The 12810-nt window shown below is 46.4% G+C and overlaps 1 pseudogene; it reads right to left on the bottom strand.

Annotated features, from left to right (window-relative positions):
• Positions 1-836: 836 nt before the first annotated feature.
• LOC102877667 lies at positions 837-1746 on the bottom strand (annotated as a pseudogene).
• Positions 1747-12810: the final 11064 nt, after the last annotated feature.

The following is a 12810-nucleotide window of genomic DNA, read 5'->3' as shown; positions in this document are numbered from 1 at the left end:
AGTTGGAATTTTTTAAAATACACCTTGTATAAGGGAATATGCCAAAGAGTTCAATAAATCCACATTCCTGTCTCCCAGGTTCAACCATTATCAATTCCTGACCCAGCCTGCCTCATCTTCACCCCATCCCTTTCCACCTCCTGCCCCACTAAGTATTTTGAAGCAAATCCCAAATATGGCATCATTTTATCCATAAAGAGTTCATAGACAGATAGATAAAAGGCAAAGCCTTTAAAAAATGTCATTCCTCAACATACCATAGTCAACCTAAAAAAAATTAAAAAAAAATTTGTATCATCACCAAAGACCCAGCTTAACATTTCTTAATTTCTCCTATTCTTTTATTGTTTCTTCACATTATGATCCAAATAGTGGCATTATTACTGTGATGAATTATTCTGTCTCATGACACAGAGCTGCATTCTGAATGTGGAAAATCTAGTTATGGCAGGTACTGAGTCGCTGGTGGAGGAAGTGTAAATCCGGCAGAATCCTCGCCACAGTGGAGGAGGTGTTCAAGGCCTCGGTTGGCCAGAGTGCTGAGCGTGGCCTGGAGAGGGAAGAAAGAGCAGGTGGAAATACGACAACACACTACTGGGTGGAAACCAGAGAGCCTAACGACCACCGACCACCGAGCGCATTACTCACTGGTCATTCCTCCCAACTCCCACCTACACTCTCCCTATTTCCCTCACTCTCCAAACCCCACAAGAACTGGCCTGACAAACTTTGTAATGCCTTGACATCTGAACATCTGTGGTAGACAAAAGGAATAGGAAAGGTTTTTTTGGTGTTTTTTTTTAGAACTTAATTCACTTTATGTTATACCTAATCCACTATGTGGTGGCCACAGATGGAGCCTGATTCCTCTGCACGGAGACTCTGCTGTGAGTCTTTACAATATGGTCAGTGAATTCCTGGTAGGGAGGCTTAGTGAACACCAGCTCTTTCCAGAGATCGGAGGTCAAATAGTTGTAGGTCTTGGAGATGGCATCAAGGGTGGCCTTGGCAAAGTTGCCCAGAGTATCTGTGCCACCCCTGGCTGAGGTGTTAACAGTCATCAATTCCAGCCATCATCAACAGCTTCTTGGGCACAGGGGCTGAGAAGATTCCAGTGTCTCTGGGTGCAGGGATCTGGGTGCAGTGTCTCTGGGTGCAGGGATCAAACACACTAACATAGAGCCACAGCACTCGGTCACGTTGAAGGGAACAGTGTGAGGTTTGCCAATCTTGTTCCTCTAGTAGCCACATGGAACAGGGACAATGGAGAGCTTGGCCAGGATAATGGCCCCACGGATGGCAGTAGCCACCTCCTTGGAGCACTTGACACCCAAGCCAACATGGTCATTATAGTCTCCAATGGTGACAAAGGCCATGAACCTGGTCTGCTGGCCGGCAGGTATCTATTTCTGCACAGGCATGATTTTCAAGACCTCATCCTTTAGGGACAACCCCAGGAACAAGTCAATGATCTCAGACTCCATGATAGGCAGGGAGATGAGAGAAATCTCCTCCAAGGATTTTATCTTCATCTTTCACAAGGTGGCCCAGTTTGGTGATGGGGAGCCACTCCTTGTCCTCGGCCTTTGCCTCCTTGAGCTCCGTGGCCTCTCCCACAGCCCCGTCCACGGCCACAGCCCCGACCCCGCAGACCACTACCAAAGCCTCCACGGAAACCGCCGCGGGCTCCCATCCCAGGGCCTCAGGGCCTCCGGGCCCTCCCACTGCACCCGCGTCATGCACCATTTGGTGTTTTCTAGGAGAATAAGCAAGAATAGGAAAGATTTTTATTCACTTTGCAGAGGAATTCACACCAGGGTTCTTCACGTAGGGAAATCCATTGGCGTGTTTTGAAGCAAACTAAATTATGAAAAAGAAAAAAAGAAAAGAACTAACTTAGAGGAACTTTTTCAAAAACAACCATACACTGTGAAAGCTGTAGGAATCCTGGTGGCACAGTGGATTACAGCTGAGACATTAACCAGAAGGTCTTGGCTCGCTCTCTGAGAGAAAGTCTGCTCTTACAAATATCTACAGCCTGAAAACCCTGTAAAACAGTCCTATTCTGTCCTATAGGGTCGCTGAGCATCGACTCGACAGCAGTGAGAAGATAAAAGCTGTGGCGGTTTATCAACGCGATGATTGAGACTCTGTGTGAAAGTGGCTTTCTCCTGGGCCCCCCTGGTACGTTTCTAACCCCTTCCGCAGCCCCCTCCATCACACCCTGAAGGGTGTTGCCATGGTGACCGGGGACCATACCCTCTGAGTCACACACATTCAGAAGAAAGAGCCTGCACTCGTGCTGCTGTAAATGAAGGAACTGAGATGCAAACGGCATTCTCATCACATGGCAAATATTTAACTCGGTTCAGCCTGGGAAACGTAGGAAGTATTCCTACACATAGGGGTTTGGGGGGGGGGGGGCCTGGCTGGGACTGGCCTTCGTGGGAGGAGCGGTAACTGTGCACCTGGCCTCGGACTCAGGCCAATGTGTCCACAAAGCAAAGTCGTTCTCAGCAACGCTGGGACTGAAGGGCCCTCGTTAATTTGTTATTGCAGTTCACTGGCATAAAGAGAGGGTCACTCTGGATGTAAACATTGCTGCTTTTATCCCAGGATCTAAAAACACCTAACCAAAGCAAATGAGAACTAGCGCACAAAAGACGTTTAATTAGCTCATTTAAACGGAAGAGGAAGTCAGGAACAAATAGACTTGAACTTCAGAACCTGCCCATTCTAATCATTCTTCACTCCCATTCACTTAAAGACGGTGCTGACCTCCTTCCACTGTGCTGCTATCCCCATGTCATCTGTATATGTAATTACAATAACATGTGTTCGTAGTCAAACAATAAAGAATTTTGGTATAATTGTATCGTTGTCTTTCCTTCCTCGTGTCCAACCCCAGTCACTTGAGATTATCAATATTAACATCTCAGAGTTGTGTCCATTGCTGTACAGAGATAATTTGTGGTTGCTGTGATGTTAAACACTGTGACACTGGTGCATCTATCTCCATACCTTTTCAACCTATATGCAGAACAGATTATCTGGGAGGCTGGGCTCTATGAGGAGAAATGTGGGGTCAAGATTGGTGGACGATTTATCAACAGTCTGCGTTATGCGGATGACACAACCCTGCTTGCTGAAACTGAAGAGGACCTGAAGCGCCTGCTGCAGAGTGTCAAGGACTGCAGCCTACAATATGGATTGAGGCTCAATGTCAAGAAGACAAAGATTCTCACCACTGGACCAATTGGCAGCATCAGCATGGATGGTGAAGAGATTGAGATTGTACACAGCTTTAGTTTGCTTGGCTCCACAGTCAACAGTCTCGACACCAGCAGCCAGGAGATTAAAAGGCACATTGCAATGGGAAAGTCTGCTGTTAGGGACCTCTCCAAAGTACTGAGGAGCAATGGTGTCTCTCTGGAGACTAAGGTGCATCTGATACAGGCTATGGTCTTTGCAATCACTTGTTATGCATCAGAGAGTTGGACAATGACCAAGGAGGATAGAAGGAGAATTGATGCCTTTGAGCTGTGGTGCTGGAGAAGAGTATTGAGAATACCATGGACTGCTAGGAAAACAAACAGATTTGTCCTGGAAAGGGTTAAACCGGGTGGCTCCTTGGAGGCAAGGATTCTGAGGCTCCGTCTAACATACTTTGGACATGTTGTGAGGAGGGACCGGTCCTTAGAGAGGGGCATCATGCTTGGGAGGGTGGAGGGACGGTGCAGGAGAGGAAGTCCCTCTATGAGGTGGATTGATTCAGTGGCTGGGATAATTGGGATGGGAGTGTCAGAGACAGTGCAATTCGCACAGGACAGAGCAAAGTTTAGGGCTGTTGTACATAGGGTTGCTATAAGTCACAAGTGACTCGACGGCACATAACAACAACAACATGGTGAACAGTGTTTGGTGGAGCTCCCCGATTAAAACAAGCTTGGAAGCAGGAGTGGCATCCACTTCTGAAATAGCTTGCCTCCAGAAAATCTTGGAGAAAGTATGAAAGTTATACAAGTGTTCAAGTATTTCGTTCACAGGGTCGCTATGAGTCGTCTACACAACAGAGTTGTGTGCCATACAAAGTCCATTAGGAAAACTGCCTTTGTTCTTATTTTTTTTTTTCAAATGTTGTCTTTTTTTTTACCAAACATATTGTTGTTGTTGTTGTGTGCTGCTAAGTCGAAACTGAATCACAGCTGCCCCTTCAGCAGGTTTTCTGAGGCAGTAAATCACTCGGAAGGAGATTGTCCATCTTTCTCCTGTAGAGCAGCTGGTGGATTCGAATTGCATACCTTTGGGTTGGCAATGCAATTCCTTACCACTGAGCCGCAAGAGTTCCCTAATACATATTAGCTAAAGATATGTATTAGGCATCATTTTCCTTTGTCTGTTGCATGGCATTTGACTTTGTTTCCATAGAACTGAAGAGTCCTGAGGGAGCCCTTGTGGCCTTGTGGCAAGAAGATGTGCTGCAATCCCAAAGGTAAGCGGTTTGAATCTACCAGGTGCTCCCTGGGAGAAGGCTGAGCAATCTCCTCCCGTGCGATTAACTGCTTCTGAAAACCCGCAAGAGAGTCAGCTATGGGGTCAGTTCCAACTCTACTGTACACAGCAACAACACAACAAATGTCTGTAAAGATGTATGGACTTGGCACTCACAGGAGGCGGGTCTTAGCGCGTCTCTGTGGGTTGGTCTGGTTTGAGTTTTTCTCTGTGGAGTCTGACAATTTTTGTCCCTTTTTTTACTGAGTCTCAATGATAAATTTCACTTCTCATCTTGAAACAAGGAAAGAGCTCTTGTTGACTGTAGAACACAGAGCAGAAAGTCCAGATGGCATGTTGTTATCAGGTGCCACAGGGTGAGCTAAGACTCATAGCGACCCTATGAATGATAGATCTGAAACTTGGCCTACCTTACACTTCCTTCACAATCTCCGACATACCTGAATCCATTGTTACAGCTACAATGGCAACCCACCTAAGTGAAGGTCTGCTTCCCTTTCTCTGAGCCTCCACTTTTCCAAACACGGCATCTTTTGTCCAAGGACCGGCCTCCCCTGACAACATACCCAACATGGAGCATCAATAATACTCCTAAATCTGGTAGAGAGAAGGGTGAGCAGCTCTTCCAGAACAGAATTTCTTTGTTAAGCTTTCAATGTTTCTCATTCTCAGGGAAAATAATCCTCTCCTATGTGAATTAGAACTCTTTGTCTAGTTTATTGCAACTCATTCTTCAGAATTCAGCTCCAACATCTTCTCTTTTGAAACACCTTTCTCGATCTAAATCCACACTTATCTGCATGTTCCTGCAATGTATAATTCTATTCTAGCTCTTCCTTCTTAAGTCTAGGTTGAAAACTTCTGGGTTCCCTTTGGAGGACATTTTCAGACCCCGGATCAGGCACTTTCATAACTGCTCCATTTATTAAAGAACAGATTGAATGACCATGGCAAAACTTCCTTGGACACGACTGTAAATATACCAGGTGCTGTAGAAGGGGCAGAGAAATTATAATGTGCTCTCTGGTCTCAGGGTGCTTTTAAAGGTAGCTGAAGTTAGAAGGCTGGAGACTAAAGCACATAAGGGCAATTACATATAAATGGAATATTCTCTATTAGAGAACATACAAGCATTACAAGATCAGAGCTAAGCAAAGTCTGGGTCAAAGTTAAAGGGAGTCCGGAAGGATCATAGCAGATGTAGAACTCGATGTGAATCTTGCTAGATGGGCAGGATTTGGGGTAAAGAGTAAGAAGCAGAAAGGGACAGTCAGGTAGAGGCATCAATAGGAGAAGATGTGGGGAGACTGGGAAAGAGCATGTGATGAGCGTGAAGGGTAAAGTGATTAGAGTGACGAGTTTGAGGAAAACAAATTCAGACTAGATGTTACTCCCTGGGGAGGAATTTCTGAATTAGGTGTAAATATACAGGCTCCCTCTTAGCACTCGTTGGCTGGATACGGCACCGTGCCAGGTATTCTAAAGTCTTGTTCACCTATCTCTTCCACTAATTGTGAGCTCTTGGGTGGTGGTGTGGTGGGCGGAAAAGCACTCCCCTCACCCCTCTGCCAGGAATCTAATCCTAATCTCTATGGACTCATGAATAAGTTCCTTAATGTGGCAAAGGGGAACTGAGGTTGCAGATGAAAGTAAGATTGCTGATCAGTTGAGAATAAACTAGGGAGACAGGGTCCTTAAAAGAGGAAGAGGAAGGGGGGAAAAAAAGAGTCAGGATGCGATGTGATGACAGCAGATGGTCAGAGGGTGTGAGGTGGGAAAGAGATGTGGTCCTCTGTTACTGCTTTGAAGATGGGGGAAAGGGGCCATAAACTGAGGGCTGCAAGACACTAGGAGCCAAGACAAGGAGAAAAGACAAGAAAGTGGATTCTCCCAGAAAGCCTCCAGAAAAGATTGCAGCCCAGCAGACAATCAAAATCTGTATTATTGTATAGTGGGGTAAGATAATAAATTTCTACTAAGCCATTAAAGTTCGAGGCAATTGATTATGGAAGCCGTAAGAAACTTATAGGAGAAAAACCACTCCATCTCACATGACCTGGCTACATAAGGAATTCCTCATGTCTCAATTTCCCTACAATGAGAGCAATAGAAGGCAGAACCCTGTCTTTCAATTCACAAGTGCTTAGAATCTGCATTATGCAGATGACACAACCCTGCTTGCTGAAACTGAGGAGGACCTGAAGCACTTGCTGCTGAGGGTCAAGGACTGCAGGCTTCAATATGGATTGAGGCTCAATGTCAAGAAGACAAAGATTCTCACCACTGGACTAACTGGCAGCATCAGGATGGATGGTGAAGAGATTGAGATTGTTCACAGCTTTAGTTTGCTTGGCTCCACAATCAACACTCTTGGCACCAGCAGCCAGGAAATTAAAAGACGTATTGTGATGGGAAAGTCTGCTGTTAGGGACCTCTCTAAAGTACTGAAGAGCAACGGTGTCTCTCTGGAGACTAAGGTGAGCCTGATACAGCCCATGGTCTTTGCAATCACTTGTTATGCATCAGAGAGTTGGACAATGACTAAGGAGGATGGAAGGAGAATTGATGCCTCTGAGCTTTGGTGTTGGAGAAGAGTGTTGAGGGTACCATGGACTGCTAAGGAAACAGATTCATCCTGAAGAGGGTTAAACCGGGCTGCTCCTTAGAGGCAAGGATTCTGAGGCTTTGTCTGACATATTTTGGTCATGTTGTACAGAGAGACAGGTCCTTGGAGAAGGACATCATGCTTGGGAGGGTGGAGGGCAGGCGCAGGAGGGGAAGGCCCTCTAGGAGATGGATTGATTCGGTGACTGGGGCAACCAGGATGAGTGTGTCGGAGACAATGAGATTGGCACAGGACAGAAGAGAGTTTAGGGCTGTTGTACACAGGGTCGCTATGAGTCGCAAGCGACTTGATAGCACCTAACAACAACATGTGCTTAAAGCCTTGTGCTTTAAGTCAATGTAGTCCTCAGCACAGACTTTGGTTTTGCTGTGATAAAGAACACCAGAGCAAACATCTCCTCCTACCCCTCTTTATATCCCTGTGGTTGAAGCCATTTCCTTATTGTGTAGTAAAGACTTAGTTTTGCCTCAAAAGAGGTCTAGTCTTTGCCCTCAGCCCCTGGGAGGTAATTTCTAAGCCCTCAGAATATCCTGCCTGAGAAGGATATCTTTGTTTACCTGAGGGCATTGGGCCATGCCAAAGAGCTTATCCTAATAGTATAATTTATAGTGAGGGATTTGGACCACAGGGTAATAGTTTGACCTCCAAAGGCTCTAGAAACTAACCACATGTAATCTACCATCACTATATAACAAAACTCTGTCTGCCAGCTTCAAATGAACTACCTTGATTGGCAATATTCCACACCTATTTTCACATATCTTTTTTTCCATACATGTACATTATATTTTCTATCTTTTTTCATTCACATTGTATTTCATTCATGTACACTGTGTTTTATGCAATCATTCATATACATTGTATTTTACATAATTAATTACTACTGATCTACGTCTATTATCATCCCATCTTTTCAAGTTCTCATTTACTCTTTCCTATTCCTTCACCCCCCCCTTCCACCCACTAACCTCTGCTATCCGAATAATTTCCCTCCTTCCCCTTGTTCTGCCCCTTCTCCTTTTTCTTTTCCTCTTTGGAACATTTATACACGTCTTTCTCAGTTATCCTTCTGTGCTGCAATCCCGAAGGCACACGTTTGAATCCACCAGCTGTTCCCCAGGAGAGGGATGTGCAGTCTTCTCTTGTGCCATTAACTGCCTCTGAAAGCCCATTGGAGTGTTAGTTGTGAGTCTGTTCCAACTAGACAACACACAACAACTACATAACAGTACTAGTCCTTATGAGATGGAGTTATTGCACTCAGCATAATGTCATATATCTTGACTAGAAGAATCTCAGCCTGTCCACAACTCCACTGGGCGAGGTCACCTGAAGGCTCTGTGCAGAGGACTCCCCTGACTTGGCCTCATGCAGCATTTTCCTTGGCTGATTTTAATCCTTTTGCTATAATAAGCCACCTCCATGTATATCACAGATTCCAAGGAGTTCTCTAGAAAATGAGCAAACGTAACAAAGAGGGGCGAGGGGGAAAAGAGCTGTCCTGAAGGTGACCTTAGGGACTGCCACAGAATTAGCTAACCGGATGAGACTTCGCCTCACACGCTTCAGCCGTGTTGCTAGGAGGGGCTACATGATGCTGGGAAGGGTGGAGGGTCGGCAAAGAAGAGGAAGACTCTTGACACTCTGCCACCATGGGCTCTCATGCGTCATTGTGAGGATGGCACAGGATAGGACAAGGTTCAGATCTGTTGTTCATAGGGTCGTTATGAGTCATATGCAACTCAACAGCACCTAACAAAAACAAAGAAGGTGGTTTTAGGGTCTGCCAACTTTGCAACTCATGTCAGAAGTGAGGTTAGTCTTGGCACATCCCTAACTTGGCCCTTAAGTGAAATTTGCTTTGATCCATTTAGCAGATTTCTCTTCCACAGCTTTTGGACTGAATTACAGACCCACTTGTGGTCTAGGAAGGAGCTCTGGTAACATAACCCAAAACGAGTTGTGCTACTAACCCAAGGTGACGTCTCCCCGGTGGTTCAGACACACATGCAGCTCTGCAGGGAAAGGATGGGCACTCTCCTCCCATGGAATTTACAGCCTCTGGGAGGTTGTAAATTTACAACCCCAGGGAAAGTCAACTATGAGCAGTAGCTGGCTGTTATCTGAGAGTGCACTGTTCTCTACCATAACGAGCCTATCACAGTTCTCCAGCACAGTTCCCTCCCTGCATTTCTAACTTTTCCTGCTCCAATATAACCCATCCACAGTTTGGCCCCAGAGCTGCAGAAGGCGCCTCACATAACGAGCAGAGAGCCTGGATGTTTTGCTGTGATGGCTTTTGTGGTGGGAAGAATCATTTCTCTGCACCCATAGGAATACTCCTTAGGGGTACTGAAGGTCCATGGGGGAGGAATCTGGTACATCCCTAGTTTATTTTTAGTCAGCAGTTGTGATGAGACAGATTTTTTTTTAAGACTTGCAGGAGAGATCTGCCTGTGTTCAGGAAACTGGGAATTTTCCAATGTCCCCAAATAGGTGGCTTGGGAATTATAACTGACTGACCCAGAGGGTGGAAGCTGGCTTATTTAAAGACCTGGTTCCTTTCTAGCCCCTTTGCAATGCGGTAGTGGCACTTTTGGTGTTGATTGGGGTTTTAATGAGTCCTTTGTTGACTCTGCTAATAAGCGCATCATTGAAGCAAGAACAAGATTAATAATTTTTTTTTCTTTTTCCCCACCTCCTTCCAGCCCACAAGACAGAGACTCATCTTCCCTGTAGGCTAGTCTGTGAGGAGTTGCGCCGCTGAGTTCAGGCCACACTTCTCTTGGCAATGCGAATCCCTCAGCAGCTCTGAGGGGGAAGGATGGGCAATCTCTTCCCTTGTGTCACAGCCTCACAAGGTCTCTGGAGGGTCAGCCATGGGTCAGTCCTGACTGCATGGCAATGAGCATGAGCGGCCCAGTTCAGGGAAATGAAAAGTAACACGACAGCTTTGGTGGCTTCTGCTTCCTCAGTCACACACATATCTCAGGTGTGGAGGGTACTTTTCAAGTATGAAGAGGTGCACAGGTAGCTGAGAGGCTAACGGTGTCTCAGAGTTTGAAATCAGAGGCTCCTGGGAGGGTGGGCAGTGCCTGTCTCAGATGCTAAGATTTGGGAGGGAATTCTGGTGGCTTTTCTTCTCTTTTTTTCCTCTTCAGCCCCTTCTTCTCTTCCCATCCCATCTGCGATCACTGATACTTCCAGGTACAGTAAGAGCAGTGGAGTCTAGCCCTTCCACAGGCAGAGGATGGCCTACTTCCCAGGGCACAGCCAGGGCACTGTGGGATCTAAATGTCCCTTGGCTTTGTCTGCCTGTGTTTAATGCACAGAATGGGAGCATCCTCCAGACTTTGATGATCTTATTTGGAGTCTTGGTTCCTCCTCAGATGTCCCTTTTAACTTGGGGTCTTCAGCTCCCAGGGCCTCAGGTTCCACCTCTGCGAGACTGCCAGACAATTCCACTTCCTCAGAGTATTTAGAAGTCCATCACTCAGGGGGCAGCTGAACAGGCCAAGAGAGCAAAGCTTGACCGGCGCCAAGAGAGCAAAGCTTGACCCGGTTGGGTCCCAAACCTTCCACGGAGGCCTTCTTCCTTCCGCTGCCTCCCACCTATACCTGACTGAGCAGGTCACACCCCTTGGCCTCCCAGTGCGTCCCAGAAGATGTCTGGTCCATAAATTATCTTTGGCACTTCAAGGCTCCTCACCAGAGGACTCACGAAACAGCAGCAGGAAACAGGGAACATATTTTTAAATCAGAAGGGGAAGCGACGTCTTTGTGTCAGATAAGTGGCCAGGATCCAGGGCTGAGAGACTGGGGCACAGTTCTTCTCTCAGACAGCAGGTGCTCTTCTAGATGTGGTTATGGCAACAAAATAAATGATGGATAATTGCTTTTGTGACAACTTGCCAATTAAATTAGACTCAGCAGAATAACATAATGACAATTTGTTATGCTCCGGTGGGCACTAACATACCAATCATAATTAAATGCTATGACTGAAATAGAATACCGCTCGACGCAGGAATATATAACCCCAATTCCCTCTCCGTGAAACATTATAGGTTGAGGCTTGATTTTAATTTCGGGAAGATAATGGCATTAGTGCACATCCGAGTGGGTTTGTGGAGAGGCCTGTGGTGAGGGAAGATGGGCCTGAGCGGGAAGGCAGAGCCTGTGAGGCAACACTCTGGGGGGTGAACTCCAAGGTCACGGGGTGCCTGCTTGTGAAAACAATGCTTTGTGGGCTGGAGATGAGCCTGGTGCCATCAACAGAGCTCGTAAGGCAAAGGAAGAGGCCTTTACCAAAGGCTTCTGCAAGAACAGAGCTGATGCTGGGACACTTCAAAGGGTAACTCACCCCCCGCCCCACCCCACCTCACTCACACACACAGAGAGAGAGAGAGAGAGAGAGGAATGTTCTGGAATTACACCTTGTATGAGAAGCCCAGGCTCACCCCTCATGAAAAGAGGGAAGGTCTATTATGTGCCAGGCACAGACTTGGCACTCTGCATTCATTACTCATTTTCTCTTCAAGACCCTCAACTAAAACGACGAGCCAGCCTTAGAGGCAAAGGGCCTGCTACAATTACAGGCACCTAATGGGTGGGTACAATTCAAACCTAGATTATCTGCCCGCAAAACTCCTTCCTCATCAAAAAAAGACCTTCAGCGTTGTTTTCCTTTTTACTGTCATGTGCCGCCAAATCGGAACAGACTCACAGCTGACCCTCCAGCTGGTTTTCAGAGGCAGTAAATCACGCAGGAGGAGATTTCTCCAGAGGAGCAGCGGGTGGATTTGAACTGTGTTCCTTTGAAATTGAAGCTCAGCTTCTTGTCACCAGGCTACCAGAGCTCTACACATCTACACACTGCAGATAAAAACAATGAGATACACCTCTATCAGTGTCCTTGGTGGGAAAAGACACCACATGGACTTCCTGGAAAATGAATAGCCTTATAGGACACCAGGGTTCTGAAGAAAGGTATGCCATCTGTACAAAAATGTGCACATCAATTGTAAAGCAACTTCCACAACCCTGCTGGGCCCCGGCAGGGACGAAGTATCTGACCAACTTAGATGAAGTGACCAGACAATTGTTTACTGTTGTTGCTTTTGTTGCTAATTGCCGTCCAGTTAAGTATGACTCACAGCGACCCTATCAACAACAGATCTAAACCCGGCCCTATCCTGTGCCATCCCCACAATCTCTGACAACACACAAGCGCATGGCTGCTGTCACTGTGTCAATCCACCTGGTTGAGGATCTTCTCTTTCTCTGTCCCCCTCACCTTTCCAAGCATGATGTCCCTCTCCAAGGAATAGCCTCTTCTAGCAACACGCCCAAAGTAAGTGAGCCAACCTCCTCCACCATCCTTGCCTCCAAGGAGCACTCTGGCTGCACTTTCTCCAAGACATATCTATTTGTTCTTTTGGCAGTCCATGGGATATTCAGTGCTCCTCCCCAACAGCACAATTCAAAGGTATCAATTCTTCTTCTTCTGTCATCTTTATTCATTGTCCAGCTCTCAGATGCATAACAAGTGATTGAAAAGATGATGGCCTGAATCAGATGCATCTTATTCCTCAAATTAACATCATTGCTCCTCAATTACTTGGAGAGGCCCTGACTGCCGATTTTCCCAGCGCAATACATCTCCTGATTTC

This window comes from Elephantulus edwardii, unplaced genomic scaffold (assembly GCF_000299155.1).
Source record: "Elephantulus edwardii isolate Elephantulus edwardi_28Jun2011 unplaced genomic scaffold, EleEdw1.0 scaffold00077, whole genome shotgun sequence".
Classification (NCBI taxonomy): domain Eukaryota; kingdom Metazoa; phylum Chordata; class Mammalia; order Macroscelidea; family Macroscelididae; genus Elephantulus; species Elephantulus edwardii.
Note: the sequence above shows the minus strand (reverse complement) of the source record. Positions and strands in the feature narration are given on the sequence as shown.